The 27372-nt window shown below is 31.1% G+C and overlaps 1 protein-coding gene across 1 annotated transcript in view; it reads left to right on the forward strand.

The window, feature by feature from the left end:
* LOC145243567 (uncharacterized) overlaps positions 1–27372 on the forward strand; it is a 177668-nt gene that overhangs the window by 46142 nt on the left and 104154 nt on the right. The gene's annotated exons all lie outside the window — the stretch shown is intronic.

The following is a 27372-nucleotide window of genomic DNA, read 5'->3' on the forward strand; positions in this document are numbered from 1 at the left end:
TGTACCCAATATATATAATATGATTATATTGTACCCAATATATATAATATGATTATATTGTACCCAATATATATAATATGATTATATTGTACCCAATATATATAATGATTATATTGTACCCAATATATAATATGATTATATTGTACCCAATATATATAATATGATTATATTGTACCCAATATATAATATGATTATATTGTATCCAATATATATAATATGATTATATTGTACCTAATATATATAATATGATTATATTGTACCCAATATATATAATATGATTATATTGTACCCAATATATAATATGATTATATTGTACCTAATATATATAATATGATTATATTGTACCCAATATATATAATATGATTATATTGTACCCAATATATAATATGATTATATTGTACCCAATATATATAATATGATTATATTGTACCCAATATATAATATGATTATATTGTACCCAATATATATAATATGATTATATTGTACCCAATATATAATATGATTATATTGTACCTAATATATATAATATGATTATATTGTACCCAATATATATAATATGATTATATTGTACCCAATATATATAATATGATTATATTGTACCCAATATATAATATGATTATATTGTACCCAATATATATAATATGATTATATTGTACCCAATATATAATATGATTATATTGTACCCAATATATATAATATGATTATATTGTACCCAATATATATAATGATTATATTGTACCCAATATATATATAATATGATTATATTGTACCCAATATATAATATGATTATATTGTACCCAATATATATAATATGATTATATTGTACCCAATATATAATATGATTATATTGTACCCAATATATATAATATGATTATATTGTACCCAATATATAATATGATTATATTGTACCTAATATATATAATATGATTATATTGTACCCAATATATATAATATGATTATATTGTACCCAATATATATAATATGATTATATTGTACCCAATATATATAATATGATTATATTGTACCCAATATATATAATATGATTATATTGTACCCAATATATATAATATGATTATATTGTACCCAATATATATAATATGATTATATTGTACCCAATATATATAATATGATTATATTGTACCCAATATATATAATATGATTATATTGTACCCAATATATATAATATGATTATATTGTACCCAATATATATAATATGATTATATTGTACCCAATATATATAATATGATTTTATTGTACCCAATATATATAATATGATTATATTGTACCCAATATATAATATGATTATATTGTACCCAATATATATAATATGATTATATTGTACCCAATATATATAATATGATTATATTGTACCCAATATATATAATATGATTATATTGTACCCAATATATATAATATGATTATATTGTACCCAATATATATAATATGATTATATTGTACCCAATATATATAATATGATTATATTGTACCCAATATATATAATGATTATATTGTACCCAATATATATAATATGATTATATTGTACCCAATATATATAATATGATTATATTGTACCCAATATATATAATATGATTATATTGTACCCAATATATATAATATGATTATATTGTACCCAATATATAATATGATTATATTGTACCCAATATATATAATATGATTATATTGTACCCAATATATATAATATGATTATATTGTACCCAATATATAATATGATTATATTGTACCCAATATATATAATATGATTATATTGTACCCAATATATATAATATGATTATATTGTACCCAATATATATAATATGATTATATTGTACCCAATATATAATATGATTATATTGTACCTAATATATATAATATGATTATATTGTACCCAATATATATAATATGATTATATTGTACCCAATATATATAATATGATTATATTGTACCCAATATATATAATATGATTATATTGTACCCAATATATATAATATGATTATATTGTACCCAATATATATAATATGATTATATTGTACCCAATATATATAATATGATTATATTGTACCCAATATATATAATATGATTATATTGTACCCAATATATATAATATGATTATATTGTACCCAATATATATAATATGATTATATTGTACCCAATATATATAATATGATTATATTGTACCCAATATATATAATATGATTATATTGTACCCAATATATATAATATGATTATATTGTACCCAATATATATAATATGTTTATATTGTACCCAATATATATAATATGATTATATTGTACCCAATATATAATATGATTATATTGTACCCAATATATATAATATGATTATATTGTACCCAATATATAATATGATTATATTGTACCCAATATATAATATGATTATATTGTACCCAATATATATAATATGATTATATTGTACCCAATATATAATATGATTATATTGTACCCAATATATATAATATGATTATATTGTACCCAATATATATACTATGATTATATTGTACCCAATATATAATATGATTATATTGTACCCAATATATAATATGATTATATTGTACCCAATATATATAATATGATTATATTGTACCCAATATATATAATATGATTATATTGTACCTAATATATAATATGATTATATTGTACCCAATATATAATATGATTATATTGTACCCAATATATATAATATGATTATATTGTACCCAATATATATAATATGATTATATTGTACCCAATATATAATATGATTATATTGTACCCAATATATAATATGATTATATTGTACCCAATATATAATATGATTATATTGTACCCAATGTATATGATTATATTGTACCCAATATATATAATATGATTATATTGTACCCAATATATAATATGATTATATTGTACCCAATATATATATGATTATATTGTACCTAATATATATAATATGATTATATTGTACCTTATATATAATATGATTATATTGTACCCAATATATATAATATGATTATATTGTACCCAATATATATAATATGATTATATTGTACCCAATATATATATGATTATATTGTACTCAATATATATAATATGATTATATTGTACCCAATATATAATATGATTATATTGTACCCAATATATAATATGATTATATTGTACCCAATATATATATGATTATATTGTACCTAATATATAATATGATTATATTGTACCCAATATATAATATGATTATATTGTAGCCAATATATATAATATGATTATATTGTACCCAATATATATAATATGATTATATTGTACCCAATATATAATATGATTATATTGTACCCAATATATAATATGATTATATTGTACCCAATGTATATGATTATATTGTACCCAATATATATAATATGATTATATTGTAGCCAATATATAATATGATTATATTGTAGCCAATATATATAATATGATTATATTGTACCCAATATATAATATGATTATATTGTACCCAATGTATATGATTATATTGTACCCAATATATATAATATGATTATATTGTACCCAATATATAATATGATTATATTGTACCCAATATATATATGATTATATTGTACCCAATATATATAATATGATTATATTGTACCTTATATATAATATGATTATATTGTACCCAATATATAATATGATTATATTGTACCCAATATATATATGATTATATTGTACTCAATATATAATATGATTATATTGTACCCAATATATAATATGATTATATTGTACCCAATATATAATATGATTATATTGTACCCAATATATAATATGATTATATTGTACCCAATATATAATATGATTATATTGTACCCAATATATATAATATGATTATATTGTACCCAATATATATAATATGATTATATTGTAGCCAATATATATAATATGATTATATTGTAGCCAATATATATAATATGATTATATTGTAGCCAATATATATAATATGATTATATTGTACCCAATATATATAATATGATTATATTGTACCCAATATATATAATATGATTATATTGTACCCAATATATATAATATGATTATATTGTACCCAATATATATAATATCATTATATTGTAGCCAATATATATAATATGATTATATTGTACCCAATATATATATAATATGATTATATTGTACCCAATATATATAATATGATTATATTGTACCTAATATATAATATGATTATATTGTACCCAATATATAATATGATTATATTGTACCCAATATATAATATGATTATATTGTACCCAATATATATAATGATTATATTGTACCCAATATATATAATATGATTATATTGTACCCAATATATATAATGATTATATTGTACCCAATATATAATATGATTATATTGTACCCAATATATAATATGATTATATTGTACCCAATATATATAATATGATTATATTGTACCAATATATAATATGATTATATTGTACCCAATATATAATATGATTATATTGTACCCAATATATATAATATGATTATATTGTACCAAATATATAATATGATTATATTGTACCCAATATATATAATATGATTATATTGTACCCAATATATATAATATGATTATATTGTACCCAATATATATAATATGATTATATTGTACCCAATATATAATATGATTATATTGTACCCAATATATAATATGATTATATTGTACCAAATATATAATATGATTATATTGTACCAAATATATATAATGATTATATTGTACCCAATATATAATATGATTATATTGTACCCAATATATAATATGATTATATTGTACCCAATATATAATATGATTATATTGTACCCAATATATATAATATGATTATATTGTACCAAATATATAATATGATTATATTGTACCCAATATATATAATATGATTATATTGTACCCAATATATATAATGATTATATTGTACCCAATATATAATATGATTATATTGTACCCAATATATAATATGATTATATTGTACCCAATATATAATATGATTATATTGTACCCAATATATATAATGATTATATTGTACCCAATATATAATATGATTATATTGTACCCAATATATATAATGATTATATTGTACCCAATATATAATATTATTATATTGTACCCAATATATAATATTATTATATTGTACCCAATATATATAATGATTATATTGTACCCAATATATAATATGATTATATTGTACCCAATATATAATATGATTATATTGTACCCAATATATAATATGATTATATTGTACCCAATATATATAATGATTATATTGTACCCAATATATATAATATGATTGTATTGTACCCAATATATATAATGATTATATTGTACCCAATATATATAATATGATTATATTGTACCCAATATATATAATATGAATTATATTGTAGCCAATATATATAATATGAATTATATTGTGCCTAACATATAATAGTGATTTCAAAAGTAAAAAAATAAAATATAACTTTAATTCCATCATCTAGAATCGAAACCAAAACATATAGCACTCCAGCCTTAGCTGTTTCATTCTGGTTTTATCATCATTACAAAATTTAATGGGTTTTTATAAATGGCTTTCAATAGAATCAGCGATTTATGTGTAAAACGTCTTTCAGGATACAAAAATTTTAAGATATGAAAACCAAGCCGGAACCAATTAATTTCATATCCACTACGTGTGTGTGTGTGTGTGTGTGTGTGTGTGTGTGTGTGTGTATCTACTATTATATAAAAGGAACTTTGTCTCCGAGTTCGATCCTTTTTATATTTTATTTTAAATTTTGAAAAATTTTTCATTTTGAAATTTCACGCTCATATACCTTATGTGTCTGGGTGTGTTCTTGGATAGGTGTTGTACCAAAATGCCTTTTGATAATCAAAAAAAAAATATTAAAGATGGAACAGTCCGATTTTGATCAAAGTTACAACTTTTACACAGTTCAACATCACAAATGCATTTGAGAAGTTTTATTACTGCACAAGTAAATGTGTCTAGCATATAAAAGCAATCATTAGTGAGACAGGTGCACGTTCAAATAGAATGCTTCTGTTTAAAGCACAATTGAACCATGATACTTGACTTTTACATTTTAAAACTTAATTGAAGTCGTCATATATAAAAATAATTTTATAAAATCATTAGTAGGTTCTTTACAGTGCAATGTAGACTACAATGTATTATGGACTAAGTCCTTGCGGGAAGCATATAAAGCTCCTCCTGGTTCACTGCAATGGGTCCCCAACTAGAGCAGACAATCAATCGATTTGATTGAAAAATGGTCAATTTCACCAATTTCAATAACAATAAAAATATAGGAGTGCAAAACATTCATTGATCATCATTCAATCCCGGGAAACGTCGGGTCACTCTGCTAGTGTATATATATACACGTGTTTTTGTTTCCAATACTTTTGAATGAATTCAATTATTTAAGCGAAAGTGCATTTTTACCTCAATGCGTTTACTTTTCCCTATTAACATTTGGTACCCCCAAATAGGTAAAAGGAAACATTATTCCCAACTCGCATTTAGGTAAAAATGCTCTTTCATATAAATAATTGAATTTATTCAAAAATATCACAAATAAATAACGTCTGCATAAAAACATGATACATCCAAGGGGTAGAGGTTTAGACTTCTAACCATGGGGTCCTAATTTCAAATCTCGCTAAATCCAGCTACTCTGAGGAGTCATAGACGACGAAACATGTTGGTCAATAATTACATTTTAAACAATATGTATCTATCTATATATCTATAAAAGTGAAAGTGTGTGTGTGTGTGTGTGTGTGTGTGTGTGTGTGTGTGTGTGTACATTTCCCTACCAAATTACTCTGTCAATTTTCAATCCACAAACTCGAGATTTGACATAAGGGGTATTGAGATTTAGGAAAATCTTTTTAATCGTTTGTTAGACAGAAATTTGGCTGTCAAGGGGTAAAGTTCGACGATTTGACCTTTGAAAACTCTACCAAACTCCTCTGCCAATTTTGGGTTGTAACACTTGAAATTTTAGATGTAGGTTCCTTGAACATGAATCAAACTTTTTAACTTGATTTGAGCCCAAAACGAATGTTAAAGGGTCAAAATTGGGGTCAAAGTTAAACATTTTACCTCTCAGACAATTTTCGGTCTAAACATTTAAAATGTTACATAAAGTGTATTCAGACATGGAGCAAGCTTTTTAAACGGTTTTTGGCTGAACATTTGGCTACGAAGGAGTCAAAGTTCAAAATATTTGACCTTTGTGGTCTCTAGCAAACTATTCAGCCAATTTTGGGTCTAAAAAATATAAAGAGTATTCAGACATGCAGTAAGCTTTTTAATCAGGTTTTGGGCGAAAATATGGCAACCAAGAGTTAAAAGTTGAAAGAGTTGACCTTTGCAGACTCTATGAAACTCCTCCGGCAAGTTTGGGTCTAAACACTTGAAATTTTAGATGTAGGTTACCTGGATATAAGTCAAACTTTTTAATAAATATATATATATATATATATATGTATATATATATATACAGAAAATTTAGATAAGTCATTATTACCATCGGTTTCAAACATGATAATAGGGAACTGTTTTAGGTCCTCATATGAAGCTCTCTTCAGCTGAAAAAAAAAAAAATTACGCTCTTATTTTGAAATTTTTTCTTATAGAGTACTCTGTTGGAATTCTTTTTTCCAAAATGTAACCAAGATATATATATATATATATATATATATATATGTGTGTGTGTGTGTGTGTGAAGCTCGCTCTTTGTTTGTTTACAAACAGACGGTTTGAGCACTGTAAAAGTGGTGGACGGATGTTTGTTTAAATAGACATTCGGACAGGTTATTTGCGGGCATCACTTCTGTGGTCGAGTGGGAGAACTGCCGACTGTCAACATGATGGTTCTAGGTTCAATCCTTGGCTTGGGAAAGGTGCTAATCTAGCGGCACTGATGAGTTGTGATACAAGGGAACAGGACTGTATGTCGATGACCACACACACACACACACACACACACACACACACACACATATCTATCTATCTATATATAAAAGCAAAAATGTATGTTCGCTTTTTGTGCATGTCCAAGAAAGGCTTTTTTCAGAGAAGCGGTCGGTCGCCTAACAACTTCTTAAAACTTTTTATATCACATATAAATCGTAATATCTCAGAGTTAACAACGAAGCTCGCCTGTCTATTTAATTTGCTCGATTTTGGGAAGATAAATATTCAACATTTGTCGCTTGCCGCATGTGGGTTAGTCTTTTTCCTATAAAATCTTGGGAAAATAAAAATAAAAAAAAGCATTCCGCAGTAAATAAAATACTATCCCGCAGTCAAACTTGACCTCATTAACTCATTAAAACGGGCATCTGCCAAATCCAAGTAATTAAATAAATTCAAACGTGTTTACCTTAGCATCTCGCGGTGGGGAAATCGTTAACGTCGCACGCTTTTTTTTTTTTTTCACACTTTAATTTACAACTTTGCCTCCAGGGTTCGGGTTCAATCCTCATACTTACTTTTTTTTTTAACCCCCCCCCCCACCCCTGGAGTTTCCACACACCTCCAAACACCCGGGCAACGCCAGGTACCCCTCGCTAGTACTTTAATAAATCAGAATCCATTTTCTGTAGGCTGTTTTTGAACCCAGTCAACGGCGGGTACTTTTGCTAGTATATATATAATTTTCTATGTTTCTCTTGGATTGTTTTCTTACATGAGTCAGCAAAATTATGCCCACATGTCTTCCCAACCGTTCGTTATTCTTATGCCGCAACTCGTAATAGAGGAATTAATTGGAAGCCACGAAAGAAGCAAGTTGGAGAGGAGGTAAATTAGCTCGTAATTATCAGCTGTGGTTATCAAGTGCTTAACTCAATCATGTTAATCACCATAATGATCATTAATTATATCATGTTAATTATATTAACAAACACTTGTTGCTTCCTTTCTCGCTTGGCTAGCACATACAAATCAAGCAACACTCAAATGCAAAATGAACTTTGCCCTTTCAACTCTTAAAAAAAAACAAGCAAAAAATCTCAAATCAGCATAGATGTTGAAATATTAAAATGGCGTTTCATTGACTGTTATCCACACCAAGGAGGTTATGTTTGTTCATCACCGTTTTTTTTTCTCTTCTTTTTTTTCTTTTTTTTCTTTTCTCTTTTTTTCTTCTTTTTTCTTTTTTTCTTTTTTTTTCTTTTTTTCTTTTTTCTTTTCTTTTTTTTTGGTGTGTGTGTACGACTTAATACCCACATTGTCTGACCAATTGTCACCAAACATGGTTAGAATCGATCATGGCTTAACTTGGAACTGCAGGGTTGAATGATCAATTTGCCGATCTAAAGAAAACAACACTACAGCTTTATATTAATTCATTTATTGCGAACAATTATCCTCATCTTTCTTAGATGTTGTTTCACAACGTTTCGGCCAACTATTCCTCTGGCCTTCGTCAGGTGGCGCAGTTGATAGACGTTGAATCTCTACAGTTCCAGGTGAGAATTGTCTGAAGATAGTGGTTTCAATCCTACCCAAAGCCGGCCAGAGACTTACTTGGCCAAAACGTGGTGAGCCGACAACAACTATGGAAGGCGGTAATTGCAGTGAATGCAGTCAGGAGATTCATATTTCCTATCCGTCGCGGTTACCACCTGACGAAGACCAAAGGAATAGTTTGCCGAAACGTCATGAAACAACATCTAGGAAAGATTAGAATAATAGTCCGCAATAAATAAATTAATATGAATAATACTCCTCTCAATAATGAATTCTAATTAAAATAATACTACAGCTTTATTTTAAAACTTTTATGGAAAAAATCAATTCCGATAACTTGATTATGTAGTAGAGCTGGCATTCAATGTAGCTGCCTTTAGCCTCAATCATCACCTCTATACAGGTCCGGGACTAGGAGCGTGCTTTTCCATAAGCACCGGCAGGAGCTCGATGAATACTCGGCGGATGGCGGCAATCAGGCTGGCTTTGGTCTTGTAGGAGGTCATGTTGGTGATGTTCTTGATGTAAATGGAACACGTATATCAAATCTGTTGCCAAGGCCGCTGGAAAAATGGTGGGATCTTTCTATCGATCCAGTAGATATCTCACTGCTGATGCTATTCTCTATCTATATAAGAGCCAGGTACGTCCAAGGATGGAATACTGTTGCCACATCTGGGCAGGAGCTGCTAGAAAGGACTTGTCCTGCCTTGATAGAGTTCAAAATAGACTTCGTAGCCTCGTAGGAGATGTCCTTTTCTCCTCCTTGCAACCTCTATCTCACAGAAGAGATGTTGCGAGTTTGTCTCTAATGTATCGTTATTTTCATGGAAAGTGTTCAACTGAGCTTCAATCTATGGTCCCCCCTCGCCAAACTTTCACAAGAAACACTCGTCTAGCTGTAAACACTATCAATAATTTCCCCCACTCTTTATCTGTGCCTAAACCTAAACGTAGATTCCATGAACAAAGCTTCTTTCTTAGAACTGCACGCCTGTGGAATTGTCTTCCGTTTTCCTGTTTTCCGGCTGACTACAATATGGTTTTGTTCAAGTCTAAAGTAAATAAGTTCTTGATGAGCCGTTCCATATAAGTTATTAAATTTACCAAATTTTCATTACTAATGATTACTATATTGACCAACTTCTACTGTACACTCTTTAACCCTTATCCTTGAGTGGCCTCTGGGCCTTGATAATGTGGTGATGTCTTTGTAAAAAAAAAAAAAAAAAAAAAAAAAAAAAAAAATGACCAAACGAAGTAGTCCGACGGGTTCAGGCTGGAGGAGGAGAAGGGCCAGTGAAGGAAGGATACAAATCATAGCACTCCTTCTGGAGCTAAACCCGGGGCTCTTTGGACTTGTGGGCCGACCCTGAATCTTTTTGTTACACCCAAGTTATGCCACCTGATTGCACGAGGAGATCACCGCACTCTTCAGCATGCCAGGTACACTTTGGTGTTGACTTTCAAGCTGACTTTAAAGATGTGAGATGGCATGATGTGACCCTCACTTGAAACCACACCAAAGACCATAACCTTGCTGGAAACTTTGTTGAGCTGTGCCCTCAAGCATTGAACTGTCCGGATTTGAGGGTGCTGACAATGGTCCTGTTGTCATAACTTGTATCCGTAGAGAGCAGGAGTTGTGTAGTGGCACATCTCTGATCTCGCATGTTGAACATTGTGTCACTTTCAGACATGATTGAAGGCTTCTATCGCTTTTTTGATTTGTACTCAACTGGCCAACTAGTAGATCGTCTGCAACAACAACAACAACAACAAAAAAAGCCGATTTTCATCAAATGGAAATGGAATCATGTCGTTTTTTTTAGGGCAACAATTTTATCGTTCCACCCTGTAATTTAATTTTTTGGGTATCTTGGTTAAAGGTCATGGAAAGTATGAAAGGTTGGGATTTGATTTTCTGATTTTTTTTTTTTTTTTTCCAAATTAACATTAACTATCATGCAAAATGGATCAGATAAATAATTCTTGGAGTATCCATAGAATAACGGGGAGGGGGGCTACTGGGACGAAATATGGAATAAGGATCCTGGAAGCTAGGAGACTCAAAAGGGACACATTTCAATCAACACAGGTTGACTGCCAACACACGTGTCATTTGTAAACAGACATACACAACTCGAGTTGTTTAAAGTGTTGATTTTAAATGTTAAAGAAAGATTTAAAGAAAAGTGGGGTGGGATAATTTTTTTTCTGGGTGGTAGAGGCTTTCCTTTTTTACAAAACTTTTCAATAAATGAACGTAGAGATGGTGTCTATCGATTAATTTATCGTTTTAAAATGAGTTTGTTCTGTACAATTATCGAATTTTTTTTTCTAGACATTTAAAAAAAGCATTAAATTTTTATTTTTTTAATGTAGGCTACATTTTTTTTTTTTTTTTTTTGTTCTCGTACTTTTTGTATACCTGTTTTTAGTCTCATTTTATCTCTTGCGGGTTTGTATTACTGTACACATAGATTCGAAAAAGTTGTACAAAAAAACAAATATATAACAAATAAATGTTATCAAAGGCAAGATAAGTTACTTTTCTACCTAACTGGATATATTTTTTGTGTTTTTATTCAATGTAACATGCTTATTCAGCTCGAAAACCATACAGTGTTTACCGATGTATTGGAAAATTCAAAATGGCGGTCGACACTCTCTTTCACACGGTAAGTTCAGGAAAAGATGTTATAAATAATAAACTAGACAAAATACTGTTAGAAATTCACTCATTATATGTTACCGTGACATAAGTTGACATATATTCGGTGTTTTTTAAAATAGTATTTTATCTAGTTTATTATTTATAACAGCTTTTCCCAAACTTACCGTGTTAAAGAGAGTGTCGGGCGCCATTTTGAATTTTCCAATACATCGGTAAACATTGCATGTTTTTCGAGCTGAATAAACATGTTACATTGAATAAAAACAAAAAAATGTATCCAGTTTGGTAGAAAAGTAACTTATCTTGCCTTTGATAATATTTATTTGTTATATATTTTTTTTTTGACAACTTTTTCGAATCTATGTGTACAGTAATACACACCCTCTCTTGCAAATGCCTCTATTCCGAATTTGTAGCAGTGGGCCGGCATCAATGGATTTTTTTTTTTACTGACATTAAGTTTTTTTTCTTTTTTTTATTTATTTTTTTAAAGTTTAATTTATTTCAAACTGATATAAATTATTGCACAGTAAAAATAATTAAATTAAATAAAAATAATTAAATTAAATAAAAATAATTAAATTAAATAAAAATAATTAAATTAAATAAAAATAATTAAATTAAATAAAAATAATTAAATTAAATAAAAATAATTAAATTAAATAAAAATAATTAAATTAAATAAAAATAATTAAATTAAATAAAAATAATTTTTCTTATTTCAAATTGTTTAATCAAGTAAAAATCCTATTTGTTTTTTATTTGATTACTAAATTTAAAAAATCATTCTAACAAATATGAAGGTTCTCATGGACCTTTGCATCGAATTCTAACTTGGTTAAATAATTCGAAATAAAAAAAAAATTTAAAAAATGAGAACCATTTATGTTACCACGCTTAAATTTCTAAAAGGAACAAAAACAAAATAATCGTGCAGAATGAACTCCTTTTAAAATGAAAACTTATTCGATGGACACCATGTCTACGTTTGTTTATTGAAAAGTTTTGTTAAAAAAAAGAAAGCCCCACATCTCAAGAAAACGCACTATTTTCTTTAAATCTTCCCTTAATAATTAAAATCAACAACTGGATATGACCTTAAACTATATCCGATGGTGAGGGCCCCAGCTTAGGGAGTGTGGAGCCACCCTTTAATTGCCATTGCTCCCAGGTCCACTCTGACCCGGAGTGGTAGCACCTATTAGGGTCCCAACTATGGGTTAAATAGAATACGACTTAAAAAACAAATATACTATATTAAAAAATCGTTCTTCAAAATCACCAGATTCGGCATTAAATAACCTGAAAAAGGTTGATATGCCGTAAGACAAAACAACCAACCAACCAAGACAACTCGGCTTGTGTATGTTTGTTTAGAAATGCAACATACGTTGGCAGTCAACCAATGTCGATTAAAAAGTGTCCCCTTTGAGTTCCTCGGCTTTTAGGGTCCTTATTCTATACTTCATCCAAATACTGATGTGTTTGTATGTACCAGTTTGGAATACGTCCTTGATGGTCGGTCCAAAAGTGACTCATTATTGTTTCTTCTGGCTCTATCTGGCTGAGATAGGATTCTGTTTAGTCTTAGGTTTCCACTCCCAGGCTTTACTCCCTCTTTAAGGAGTAAGTTTTTTTTTTTTATGGTTGCATGCTTAAAGTACGCTTTCTATTTTCAGATGTTTGTTTAGTTTAGATGTTTTAAGTATTTTATTTCATTTTTCTTATGTATTATTATCCTAAAGTAAATTTTATTCTGTGGATACAGTTGTTTGCTATTTCATTTCTACAGTTTAGTAGTTTTTGTTTTTGGAGAGTCTTAGTTTGTTAGGTTGAGAAGGAAGTACTTGTAGAATTTTTAATTTTGATTTCAAATGTTGTATTTTCAAATAAGTTTTCATTATAATACCTTTACTTTATATATCATTTTAAAGAGAGTTTTTCGATCTATCTAATCGTTTAAATTACAATTATTTTAAAATAATTGACTTCTTTTCAGAATGTTAGATATAAGATAGAAAAAAACAAATTCACACAATTTTCTTATTTCAATTCAAGTTAGGCCAAAAAATTGATGAAACCGCTTGTGATATCAATGAAGTGTTTGGTCCAGGAACCACTACTGAACACACAACACAATGGTGGTTTAAGAAATTTCGTGGCAGCACTAGTTTTTTTTTTTTTTTTTTCTATTTCAGCATTTTTTGTTATCAAATGTCTGATTTTAAAATCTAAGGTGGTCATACCCATGTAATAGTTGTTCTTTGGTAAATTGGTTATTTTGTAGTGGATAGTGCAAGAGTTCTTAGTTGCAACTTTTCTCTTTGTTATTAACTTTATTTGAGTGATTACTATTATTATTTTATTTATTTATCTTTCTTATTATATTTTCACCCCAAACAAGGCACAGTGCCACTTTGAAGTAGGGGGCTACTATCGGGGACATAAGTTGCAAGGGTATTATGAAGGGAGATGAGTAGCAAGATGTCTGTTCACATTACACTTGAACTTCTGCATGTCAGTACAGTTGGGAAAGCAGGGACTCAGAAGGGAGTTCCAAAGTCTTGCAGTTCTGAGGAAGAAACTATTGGAGTAGAAGGCTTTCTTACACCTAGGGATCTCTAGTGTGAAGGGGTGGGATTTAGCTGCTTGTTGGGTTTGTCGGCGGTAGTCACGTCGAGGGGGTACAAGTGCTTGCAGTTTGTCAAAGCATTCACCATTAAAATATTTGTAGAACAGACAGAGGGATGCAACATTTCGTCGATGGGACAGAGGCTGAAGCCTAGATGACAGTTCAGGGCCTATCAAGTTGGTGAATCTCTTTTGAACCCTGTCCAGGAGTGAGAGACAAGCAGCAGATGCACCAGCCCAAATGTGACAACAGTACTTCATACATGGGCGAATGGTGGCTTTATAGAGATACAGGATATTTTTAGGCGTAAGTAGTTTTCTAGCATGGTAGAGAGAGCCCACTTTCTTTTGCAGTATTTATTTAATTCTATTGTAAACTAGTAGGGCTACCCGGCTCTGTATAAATAATGAGAAAATTGAAGTTGATTTGGAACATATTTGATGGAGGAATTTTTTTATGTCTATGTATCATTTGCTATTTCGTGCCAAAGAATATTTTACCTACTCTAGGATGAGTATTACACATGTATGAAATAATTGTACCTTCCCTAGGATAGGTAATTTAAAGCATGTATATGAAATTTTACCTTTGCAAGGACGGGTAATGTACAACGTATATTTAAAATAATTTTAGACAATTATTTTACTTTCTTAGGAGAAAGTAAAGAATAGTAAAAAAACATACCCTACACTTCCCATATTAAGAATGGCTTTCTAAATAATAACGCTATTATTTCAGCACGGTTTGTATTTCAGCTTCTTATTTAATAAATTAAGTGAAAGTACAGAATAGTTTAAAAAATACCTTTCCCTCCCCATATTAAGAATGGCTTTCTAAATGTTATTATTTCAGCACGGTTTGTATTCCGTGTATTATTTTCCACCCCCCTCCATCTTAAAAATAAATATGAGATCATAGAATAAAAGATATATATAGGCTTACAAATTCAAAACCGCGAGTAAAATTTATGTATTATTTCATTTTTTTTATTACTACAAAAGAAAATGAGTTGGTGTTATCAGCTAGAAATTAAATCCAAACATCTAACATTCCAGCCTAATATTGTATTCTCTATTAAGTGCGCACATGCGTGTCACCGCAAAAATGTCTGCTCAGTGTTAATGTACGTTTTACATGTATATTTGCCGATGTCTGTACGCGTTATTCATGCATGTAAACAAAGATATTATTCGCTATAAACCATCCTTGGTTAATGAATATTATTTCCTGAAAATTTCAGTGTTATGTGACCAGTAATTTAAGAGTTTACCTGTTAGATATTTACACACACATACGTCTACTGTTTTATTTATATAGAAGAAGAGAAGTGAGGAATGAGTTGGCCACAAGTGGTTGTTGCGGAGTATCATGTGCTACAAGTTTTTCTTTATTCATCCATGGCAGCTAAACAAAAAAAAAACAAACAAACCTCGCGTACACATCTGAAAATATCTAAAAAGTAGAATCCTCTTCATTGAACTTTGACCTGGCGCTTTCTGTTTGCACTATTCTCACTACTATATTTTGATGGGCTGGTCCGTGGTTGGGGCAGTGTGGGGTATATGGTTAGACCCCCCCCCCCCCAAATCCGTACCGGGCGTATCTGCATCGCTCTTTGGGAAAGAAGGAAAGGATAGCTAGCTCATTTATATACATGAAGGGCATCTTGGGAAGGCAGGGCATGATGGGAGAAGCTATTTTTTTTCCTGTCTCTTCCTTTTTTTTTTTTAATTTTTTTTTTTTCTGGATAGGAGGATATAAAAGCTGGGAAAAATTCCCTGGGGGGGGGGGCAGAGAGAAAAGAGTCGTGAACATCTTCTCTCGAAAAGTATTTCGTGTTGCTAACGTTCAGATTGTGCGGTGTGACATTGGTGGCGAGAGGCCAAGTGTGGTCGATTGGAAAAGAAGAGGGCAGAAACGTGCTGTTGTCGAACGAGTGACTCGCTCTTTCCTGAACCCCACTCGAATCCTGATTATAACCTTAGAGGCAGATCATTAACTATCATTTTTAAGTGTAAATTACTCCCCAAAACAATTCAAAAACTAATAAGTCCACTTTTAATATTTGGACATTTGAAATGGAATCTTCTGAATTATGAGTGCCCCTCCCCACTCACACAATCAAAAAAAAAATTATCCTCCACTAGTGTTCACACTATTCATCTACAAACCGTCTGAGTTGCTGAAGTTTAAAAAAAAAAAAAAAGTAATAAAAAGAACGAAAACATCTCAATATGGAAAGAAAAGCGAATTATCTATCATTATACAAAAGGGAATGTGTGTGTTTGTGTTCGTTCCCTATGGATTTCTAAATGGCGAGGCTGACTTTTGAAATTTCATACAAATGTACTTTATGTATCTAGCAGTGTTCTTAAATAGGTTTTGTAATAAAAAAAAATCCAATGAAAGAAGGAACAGGTGATTTAGACTAAAGTTAACGTCTTATAGAGTCTAACATCACACATTCATTTGAGAAGTTTTATCACAGATGCAGAAAAGCCCGGCATGTAGAATCAACAGTAGGTTCTTGGATAAAACAGGGGCGCATTCGAAATGAATGTTTCTGTTTAGAGCACAATCGAAGCATGATACTTGACTTTTGAATTTTAAACTTTAATCCAACCTGTTATATCTCTTCTCTATATAAATAAAATGAACTCATTTTTTCCCCGTCTGATTTTGACCTTAATAGGATTAAAAATCAAGATATTTCATGCAAATATAATATGCACAAACGGCAGAACAATATCTGAGGTGTGTTATAGGCTTATTATTTCTCAAATTCCTCGATAATCTTAGATTTCTATACTTTTTCTGCTGAGAAGTCACGGCCAAAATCGGTTAAGATCAATGGAAGTGGTAAAATATTTTCTCTCTTATAAATTCCTCCTCCCCCTGCCACCACTTAACACCGTTTGGGGATCGTTCACAAGGAACAGTTGAGATGAGAACACCGGTTTGGCTTCGTAGTTCTTTCATGTGAAGTTATTTAAAATCACTAAACTAAGCTGCAGTGCTCTGTGGCGTAGTGGTTAGCGTGCTGGACAATTCACATTATATTTTCACGTTCGCGCCGACCTACCGTAGTCGTTTTTTTTTTTTTTTTTTTTTTTTTTTTTTACCCTAAACAACTGGAATGGACTTTTCTTGGTGGCCGAACTGTTAACGTTGCAGATGTTTTTTTTTTTTTTTTTTTTTTTTTTTTTTTTCACACTTTATTGTCCTACTTTTACTCATGACTCCGGGTTTGATCCTTCCTACTTACCTACCATAACATTTTTTAAAACTTCCCCCCCCCCGTCCCGGAAACAAACACTCGGGCAACGCCGGGTACCCCCGCTAGTATAAAAATAATTTTATAAAATCAACAGTAAGTTCTCTACAGTGCAATGTATTGAAGATTACATCACTGCAAGGAAGCATGTAAAGCTTCCTCCCAGTGGACTGCGATGGGTCCTCAGGCAATTAATTGATTTGATTGAAAAATGGGTTATTTCACCGATTTCGGTGACAATAAAAATATGGGGGAGTGGAAACTTTGTTAATCCTTATTCAATCTCGGGCAACGCTATGTATAATTCGTAATGTATATGACATTGTCTGTCTGAGGAACGGTCTCTACCAAACTCTGTCAATTTTTTGTCTACAAATTCAATCTCGGGCAACGTTATGTATAATTGAAAATATGTTTGAAGGAACTTGGTGTTTATGATGTGTTCCACCTGTTCTTCTGCACGTTGTGCAATTTGTCTTGAGAAGAACCAGTTTTTTGGTTTTCATAAGGTGGCTCTCTTGAACCTTGTCAGTGACTAGTAGACCTTTGCAACTCTTGCATGGGGATTAACGAAGATGCTCATTTAACACTTTCTGATGCCCATCTCTCTTGATAAGGTCTACATTGCCATAGCTGAATCTTGCCATGTCTTTTTCTGTTTGCAGCAATTTCTTGGCAAATTTCATTGTGCAGATATTGTGTGGATTGTTTCTTCTAATCACGGCTTCTACATTAGCATTGCAGCCAGGAACTTTTTCACTCCTCAACACCAGCACCAACAGAGTCTAGGCTATTTCTGAAATGGCTTTTTCCCTGTTAACTGTGGTATGTTGTTAGTTGTATATAGTTCTAGGAGGCCTTACCTCCCAGGCTTTGCCTCCTCTCTTTGTATATGACATTGTCTGTCTGAGGAACAGTCTCTACCAAACTCCTCTGTCAATTTTTTGTCTACAAATTTTAAACTTGATATATAGGGGATTTGAACCTGTAGAACAAATTCAATTTGGTTTTCAGCTGATAAAAATAGCTCTTAATAGGTTAAAATTGGGGTGGGGGGGGGGAACTTGGAACTTGGTAGGCATAAGTTGACTTAAAGTATTCTTGTATGCATTCATGTTAAAAAAAAACAAAAAAGAACGAGACTTGGCATTCATAAGTTAAAGTCAGTTAAATTTTAAAATTTTATCAATGTGATGATAGCTTCAACAGTAACGACTTAGGCGGGACCGCTGAATGTTCTGTTTTTCAGTCTAGCTGATGGCAGTCAAGTTTTTGGTTTAACTTTAAATTGCTACTATATATTGGGAACAGTTAGTTTAATCTATATATATATATATATATATATATATATATATATATATATATATATATATAAAAGCGAATATGTATGTATGTGTGTTCGCTTTTTCTGTATGTCAACAAAAGGCTTTTTTCAGACAAGCGGTCGCTCGCTTCACAACTTTTTAAAACTTTTTATATCACATATAAATCGTAATATCTCACAGTTAACAACGAAGCTCGCCTGTCTATTTAATTTGCTCGATTTCGGGAAGATAAATATTCAATATTTGTCGCTCGCCGCATATGGGTTAATCTTTTTCCTATAGCATCTTGGGGGGGGGGAGCGTTCAGCAATAAATGAATACTATCCCGCAGTCAAACTTGACCTCATTAACTCATTAAAACGGGCACCTGCTAAATCCAAGTAATTAAATAATTCAGGACCTATCAGGTTGGCGACTCTCTTTTGAACCCTGTCCAGGAGCGAGAGACAAGCAGCAGATGCACCAGCCCAGATGTGACAACAGTACTCCATACATGGGCGAATGGTTGCCTTATAGAGGTATAGGATACTGTCAGGCGTAAGTAGTTTTCTAGCACGGTAGAGGGAGCCAACCTTCCTTGCAGCAGCCTTGGCAATGCTCTCAATGTATCTATTCCAGTTCATATTCCCTGTAAACGTTAGGCCGAGGAGTTTAAAAGAAGTACTTTCAGGTAATGTGTTCTTGGCCATTGCTATTGGTGGTAGAGAAGGTTTCTTGTAGTTATTGAAGGAAACAAGCTTAGTCTTAGCAGCATTGAATGTGACCAACCATTTTTGTCCCCATTCCACTATGGATTGGAGGCCACATTATGAGTCAATCCATCCATGTCTGACTCCTTGTGTCTAATTCTGCCTTTGTGTGGATGCAAGTAAATAGAAACAATATAATAATGTAAAAAAAAAAAAAAATTAAAAAATGCTTTTGAAATCGATGAATAACCCATTATTAGGCATGATTAGTTTGGATTAACGGATAAAAATAGGAAAAAAAATATTTCTTCATTCATAAAAGGGTTTAATCCTTAATCAGTGAACACTACAAAGAAAAAAAAAAATAAATAAATAATAAACTAATCGAGAATCTGGATAATCCAAACTACTAATCTCATTTAATTTTTTTTTTTTTTTTTTTTTTTTTAATGTTTACTCCAAACAAGGTATATCGCCACTTGGACGTAAGGGGTTACTATTTGAGACCATGCCTAGGAAAGATTACCAAGATGTTAGTTTACATTACATTTAAATTACTGTATATCTGTAGTCAGGGAGTATGCTGATCGAGGACAGAAAAGATAAAGGGTAGTATCTGTTTTAATACTACACTTTGTTTCTAACCAAAAGGCAATTGTATGAAATTCTAATTGAATGACTGGCTGTCTTAAAATACAATACATTAAACGTTGACGATATTTGTTTTTTTTTTTCTTTTTTTTCCATTTGTAAAACTCAGTCCTGTTCTGCAAAACCGAAAGCAATTTTCCTTTTTATATTTCTTTTCTCTCTCAACGGAGCCAACAGTGTGATTGGTGACCAATGATGCTTAAGGTGGTTTTGCAGTCTAGAAGAGAAAATATATATGCACACTCCAACATTCCACTTTGGCCATTGCTCGAGCTAGACAAGTGGTCAGAGAGGTCGGATTTGATCAATCGCCTGATCACATAAAGTCCCACCATATGAAACCTTCACCAATCAACTAACAACAAATAACATTCCTATTATAAGCCGCACTAGTAACTAATAACGATTACCCTCCAAAATATGGTGGCTGATGATCAATTGGTTATTTATACACAACTATAAAGTTGAATTTTTTTTTTCTTGCTCTGACATTGATATTAAAAGCCTAGATTTTCTATTTAAAAATTAAATATTTTTAATATGCTCAGTTATAGATATGCAAGTGGTTACTCCCTCCCAAATTTCCCTATGCGGACTAAAGCCACATTAGATGATGTAAAAATCACCCCTTCTCATGTCCACGATATCATAAAAAAACTTAAGCACCTCAAAGGCATGTGGGCCTGATCTCATCCCTGCTATACTAATTAAATGTTCAGCCGAGCTAGCCGCCATACTTTCTAAGCTCTAAAATAAATGCCTTGCTGAACTTTGCTTCCCTAAGTGCTGGAAGATGGCCTCTATGGTACCAGTGTACAAGAACTCTGAAAGAACAGATCCTCTCAAATATCACCCCATTAGTCTCCTCCTCCTCTCCCCTAAAATCTTTGAGACCTTAATTAATCAAGCACTAGTTCACCACCTCACAAAAACAAATCTCTCTGACAAACAGTATGGATTCAGGCAATGTCGTTCTACTGCAGATATTATAACAGTCATCTCTGAACGCATTTACCATGCACTGGATAAGGCGGGTGAAGCCAGGGCTGTTGCCCTTGATTTATTCAAGGCCTTTAACAAAGTGTGGCACAAAGGGCTGCTAATGAAAATAAAATTATACAGTATAACTGGAAGTATACTAAATATAATTAGATCCTTCTTAGACAATAGAAGTGTTCAGGTTGTCATTGACGGACGTACATTCAGGCAGCATAACATTAATGCGGGAATGTCTTGGGGGTCGATCCTTGGCCCATTATTATTGCTGATATTCATAAACGACTTCCTGATAATATTGTGACCGAGATGGGTATATTTGCTGATGATACAACGCTCTATAATATGCGTGAGGGAAGAACAGATGTACAAAAATCTAAGACAATGGCAGAATTGTTAGAAAATGACCTCCAGACTAGTGGAATGGAGCCGCAAATAAATGGTAACATTTAATGCTAGTAAAACTAAGCTGCTCTCCTTTAACAATTACAAGACACCTCCCAAACCACCTATATCCATAACAAATAGCACCCTACCTGAGAATTCTACCTTCAAACTCCTCGGCCTTACATTTGCGAGCAATATGAACTGGAACAAATACGTAGAGTACATTGAAAAGGCTGCTGCGAAGAAGGTGGGTTCCCTCTATCGAGCTAGAAGACTACTCACACCTGAGAATATCCCGTACCTCCACAAGGCCATCATTCGCCCATGCATGGAGTATTGTTGCCACATCTGGACTGGTGCATCTACCACTAGTCTCTCCCTCTTAGATAAAGTCCAAAAAAGAGTTGTCAACCTAATCGGTCCCACTTTATCAACTAAGCTCCAGCCCCTGTCTCATCACCGCAATGTTGCATCACTGTGCCTGTTTTACAAATATTTTAATGGATAAACTCGTTTTACTTGTACCTCCTCGATGTACATATCCCCGACAAACCTGCTTAGCAACAAAATCTCACCCCTTCACTGTTGATGTCCCTAAATGCCAGAAAGCTTTCTATTCTAATAGTTTCTTCCCTCGAACAGCTAGACTTTAGAATTCCCTGGCTGTACTGATATGCAGAAATTTAAATGTCACAAAGAAATATCTTGTTAATCTTTCCTTGACGTGACCCCAAATAGTAGCCCCTTATGTCCAAGTGGCGATATGCTTTGTAAGGGATAAACATGAGTTAACCAAAAATTCCTATTTTCAAAATTCAATGGAGATTGTAATGATAATTTGTAATGATAATTTGTAATGATAATTTGTTACAACGATTCTTCTTTCTTGGACTTGTTTTCCAATTACAATTGGATTACGGTTGTCATTACCATTGATCTGTGCCTGCAAGTCTGCAGTTCTAAAAAACATTAGCGACAAAATGTTTACGCTGCTAAATACGAGTGAATTGTGTTACTTTTCATGATTCTCTTTGAACTTGTCGGTTACCTTTGCAGCAGCTGTTAATGATATCTTCATCAGTGTCTGATGATGACGACACAAATATTTGCTGTGTGGTGGTGGTGGTGGTGTTAAGGTTGGTTGATTAAGTTTTAATCTATTTACTAAATTGGATACGTGCTTTGTTCTTTTCATTAATCAGATATGCACATTTTTTTTTTTTTTTTTTTACCTGGTAGAAGGCGCCCAATCTTACCGATTGTAAAATACGCTTCTAATGCAGATTTCATATCTTACAGAACCAATTCTCTATTGAATATGTATATATTAGTGATGGAACGATTCCAATATTTTTTTCCCAATTCCGATACCATTACAGATTCTGATTCCTTATAAATTTCTAAATATTTAACAATAGAGCTGTTGTTTTTTTTTTCCTCGATTATCATTAAACGTTAAATGTGCAGATATTTTCACAGATGTAAACACTTGTCGGGAAATGATCTATAAATTTTACTTTTTCTGGTTGTATGAAATCAATAAATATTTATTAGTTTATTATTTGCATCAACTGTGGAATGGTTTTGTTTTAAACAAAATCAAATAAAAGACAAAAGAATCGTTTTTGGCATCTGGAAATAGGCAGAAATTTTTTCAATGCACCAAAATGTTCTACATTTTCAGATTCTGATTGATCATCGCAACACACACACACAATATATATATATATATATATATATATATATATATATATAAACTGATTGGCTAACTAAAATCTCAATAGAAGAGGAGCATATAAAAACGATAAACAACCACAGAATTCGCGCATAAGCCTGAAGAGTCCTAGAGTGGATGAAACGCGGAATATTCAGTGTAGCTTAATCGCCATATATATTTTATAAATTACTATATATATATATATATATATATATATATATATAATGAAGTATGAAATACGTTTATAAGCCAAATTACAAGATATGTAAAATAAGTTTAAAATTGATATTTTAATGATATACGCTATCAGAATTTATATATATATATATATATAATTTTATCTTTTTGTTTTTTCCTTGCCATGGTGGTAAATAGAAAAATACAGTTAGTATCCACGTGTTGTTCATCAACGGTGATATTTTTTTAATACCGAAAGATTACGCTTGGTGCACGTGATTGTTTCATTTACCACCATGAGAGAGAAAAATAAATAAGTGTGTGTGTGTATATATATATATATATATATATATATATATATATATATATATAGTATCGGCCATAATATAAGGAACAAAAAAAAAATTACAATTATTCATGTATATTTAAAAAATTAGTGCATGGATTTTTCTGAAATACTCAGAATAAACAAATAAAACCAATGTGTATAAACTAGTACCAAAAAAAAAAAAAAAAAAAAAAAATTACGATTCAATATTGAGAAATATTTTAGTTTAAAATTATATCTGTGGATTTATCCTGGCCAAAAGTTAAGGAACGAAATAGAAAATTTATTTTTAAGAGACTAAACTTTACATAAAAATAGCTAGTTTTTAATATTGGAACTGCTGATAAGCACAACAAAGAAAAATGGCGTCACCGACTCGCAAAACTCTGTCTCTCCAAGAAAAAAAATTAATTTTAGACAATTACAAAGAAAAGAAATCAATTTCAACAATTTCTAATATCGTTCGAAGATCAAAAAGTGTAGTTCATCGTGTGATAGCTCGATATAAGAATAAAAATACATTAGAAGCATCCCCTAAAACCGGCAGACCCCCTAAAACGTTTCAAAGAGAAGATAGGATTATGGTGAGGCAGGCTCTTAGTGACCGATTCAAATCCGCAATATCAATTTCTTGTGATTTTAATGAACAGACTGGGAAAAATATATCTAGAAAAACTGTTTCTCTACGGTTAGCAGCTGTCGGATTGCATACCAGGGTGCCAGTATCCAAGAACAAAAATAGTCGTTTGAAGTTTGCCCATGAGCATGTCGTCTGGACTGATGAACAATGGGCTAAGGTTCACTTCAGCGATGAATCCAAAGTCAATTTGTTTGGATCTGATGGAAAGAAGCATGTACGGCGTAAAGCAGGTGAACGATTATCCTGCAAATGTGTTAAAAAGACACTTAAATTCGGAGGGGGAAGTGTAATGGTGTGGGGTACGATATCCTCGGAAGGAGTTGGCCCTCTAGTTCGAATCTGTGGTAGGGTTAATGTGGAGACTTATAAGCAGCTCCTTCAAAAACATGTCATTGAGAGCTTACGCCTTTCACCTAATCAGCCAAGCGTTTTTATGCAAGATAACGCCCCTTGCCATAAAGCTAAAAAAGTGGTAAGTTACCTCGAGGAAGAAGAAATAAGAGTAATGGACTGGCCAGCGCAGAGTCCGGATCTGAATCCGATAGAAAATGTTTGGAGAAAGAGCCCCGATGAGGAATATCCAAAATCAAAATCATTTGTGGGATTTATTGAAGGAAGAGTGGGAAAAGATAAATCCTGAATTTTGCAAGAAACTAATCCAGTCTTGTGGTCGAAGATGCAGTGAGGTCATAAAGAATAAAGGGATGTTCACTAAATATTGAATGAATTTATTTTTTAAAACATTTGCATTAAAAAAAACAAAGTTTCTATTTCGTTCCTTAACTTTTGGCCAGGATAAATCCACAGATATAATTTAAAAGTAAAATATTTCTCAATATTGAATCGTAATTTAATTTTTTTTTTTTTTGTTGGTACTAGTTTATACACATTGGTTCTAGTTGTTTATTCTGAGTATTTCAGAAAAATCCATGCATTAATTTTTGAAATATACATGAATAATTGTAATTTTTTTTTTTCCGTTCCTTATATTATGGCCGATACTATATATATATATATATATATATATATATATATATATATATATAAGCAAACAGTTAATAAAATGTTAAAAAACACTTTGAAATGAGTTAAAAACATATTTAATCTGAAAAGGAAACACTAGATAAATGGATAGTCCTAAATTTTATAAATATTAAAGAATTAATATTTATAATACACTTTAATTTTACCATCTTGGATGATTTTTGTAAATTTAATTGTAATTTTTATTATATATATATATATATATATATATATATATATATATATATAATTCTGATGCCTTTTATTGTCGAAATTTTTATTTTACTCTTTATAAACCATCCTTGGTGTGTGATTACTATTTCCTGTTAATTGCAGCATTAGGTGACAAGTTGTTTAAGAGTTTATCGGTTAAATATTTACACAAAGACATGTACATATACATACGTCTACTGTTTTATTTATATAGATAAGCAAAGAAAAGAAGGGCTTAATCTTAATAATTGATAATGACAAAGAAAGGAAAAATCATGTTGGCAGCAAAGTTGGTCAAAATAAAAATAGGAGACATTACTTTTGGAAACCCTCTTGTATTTAAAAAAAAAAAATTTCACTATTAAAGTTCACTGTCAAGAGGGATGCCACGAATTGAATGTTTTGTTGATGGATCTAGTTTTGCAATCTTAGTACTAATAACCTTTGCGATTGAGAAAATATTTTTAATGAGGAGCCAAGATGTTTGCCCTACAAAAAACATCCACTTGATGCTTCCTGTGGCAAACGCAAACACCAGTTGGGCCTATTTGTACTGGCTCAAAGCCAGATAAAGGTTTCTCTATGGCGTCCGTTTATTTGTTAGTCGACAAAATAATTTGCTGCGCACGCATGCATACACACACACATCGTCACACAGTGTGCATTTTCTTTCTCTTGAGATGATGATGATGATAAAATGCTCGTTTCCATGGTGATGGAGGAAATGGATAATTTCCTGATGACCTGAAGATGATTCTTCAAAATTTGGACTTCTCTTGAGAAAAAGTTTGACCGTCATGATTGGTTTTACGCAGTTGTCCGCTTTCTTGGTATTATCTTGTTAAGTGTTGATTCCATCAGCAAAACAAGATATGACAACCCTCTCCTTCCCTTTCACCCTCTCTTTCCCTTTCACCCTCTCTTTCCCTTTCACCCTCTCCTTCCCTTTCACTCATACTCTCACTCTCATGATAACTGCATCGGTTTCATAAACATTCAACAGGCATCAGTAAATGTTGATCAGATTAATTTTTTTTCTGCATGGAAGAATTTCAGTATCTACAACAGAGAGATGAAACTTTCAAGTCATGAATGCACAATATATATTAATTAAAATTCATTATTGAGATGAGTATTATTTATTGCAGACTGTTAT

The sequence above is a fragment of the Euprymna scolopes genome, chromosome 22 (assembly GCF_053919585.1).
Source record: "Euprymna scolopes isolate OS-2025 chromosome 22, ASM5391958v1, whole genome shotgun sequence".
Classification (NCBI taxonomy): Eukaryota; Metazoa; Mollusca; class Cephalopoda; order Sepiida; family Sepiolidae; genus Euprymna; species Euprymna scolopes.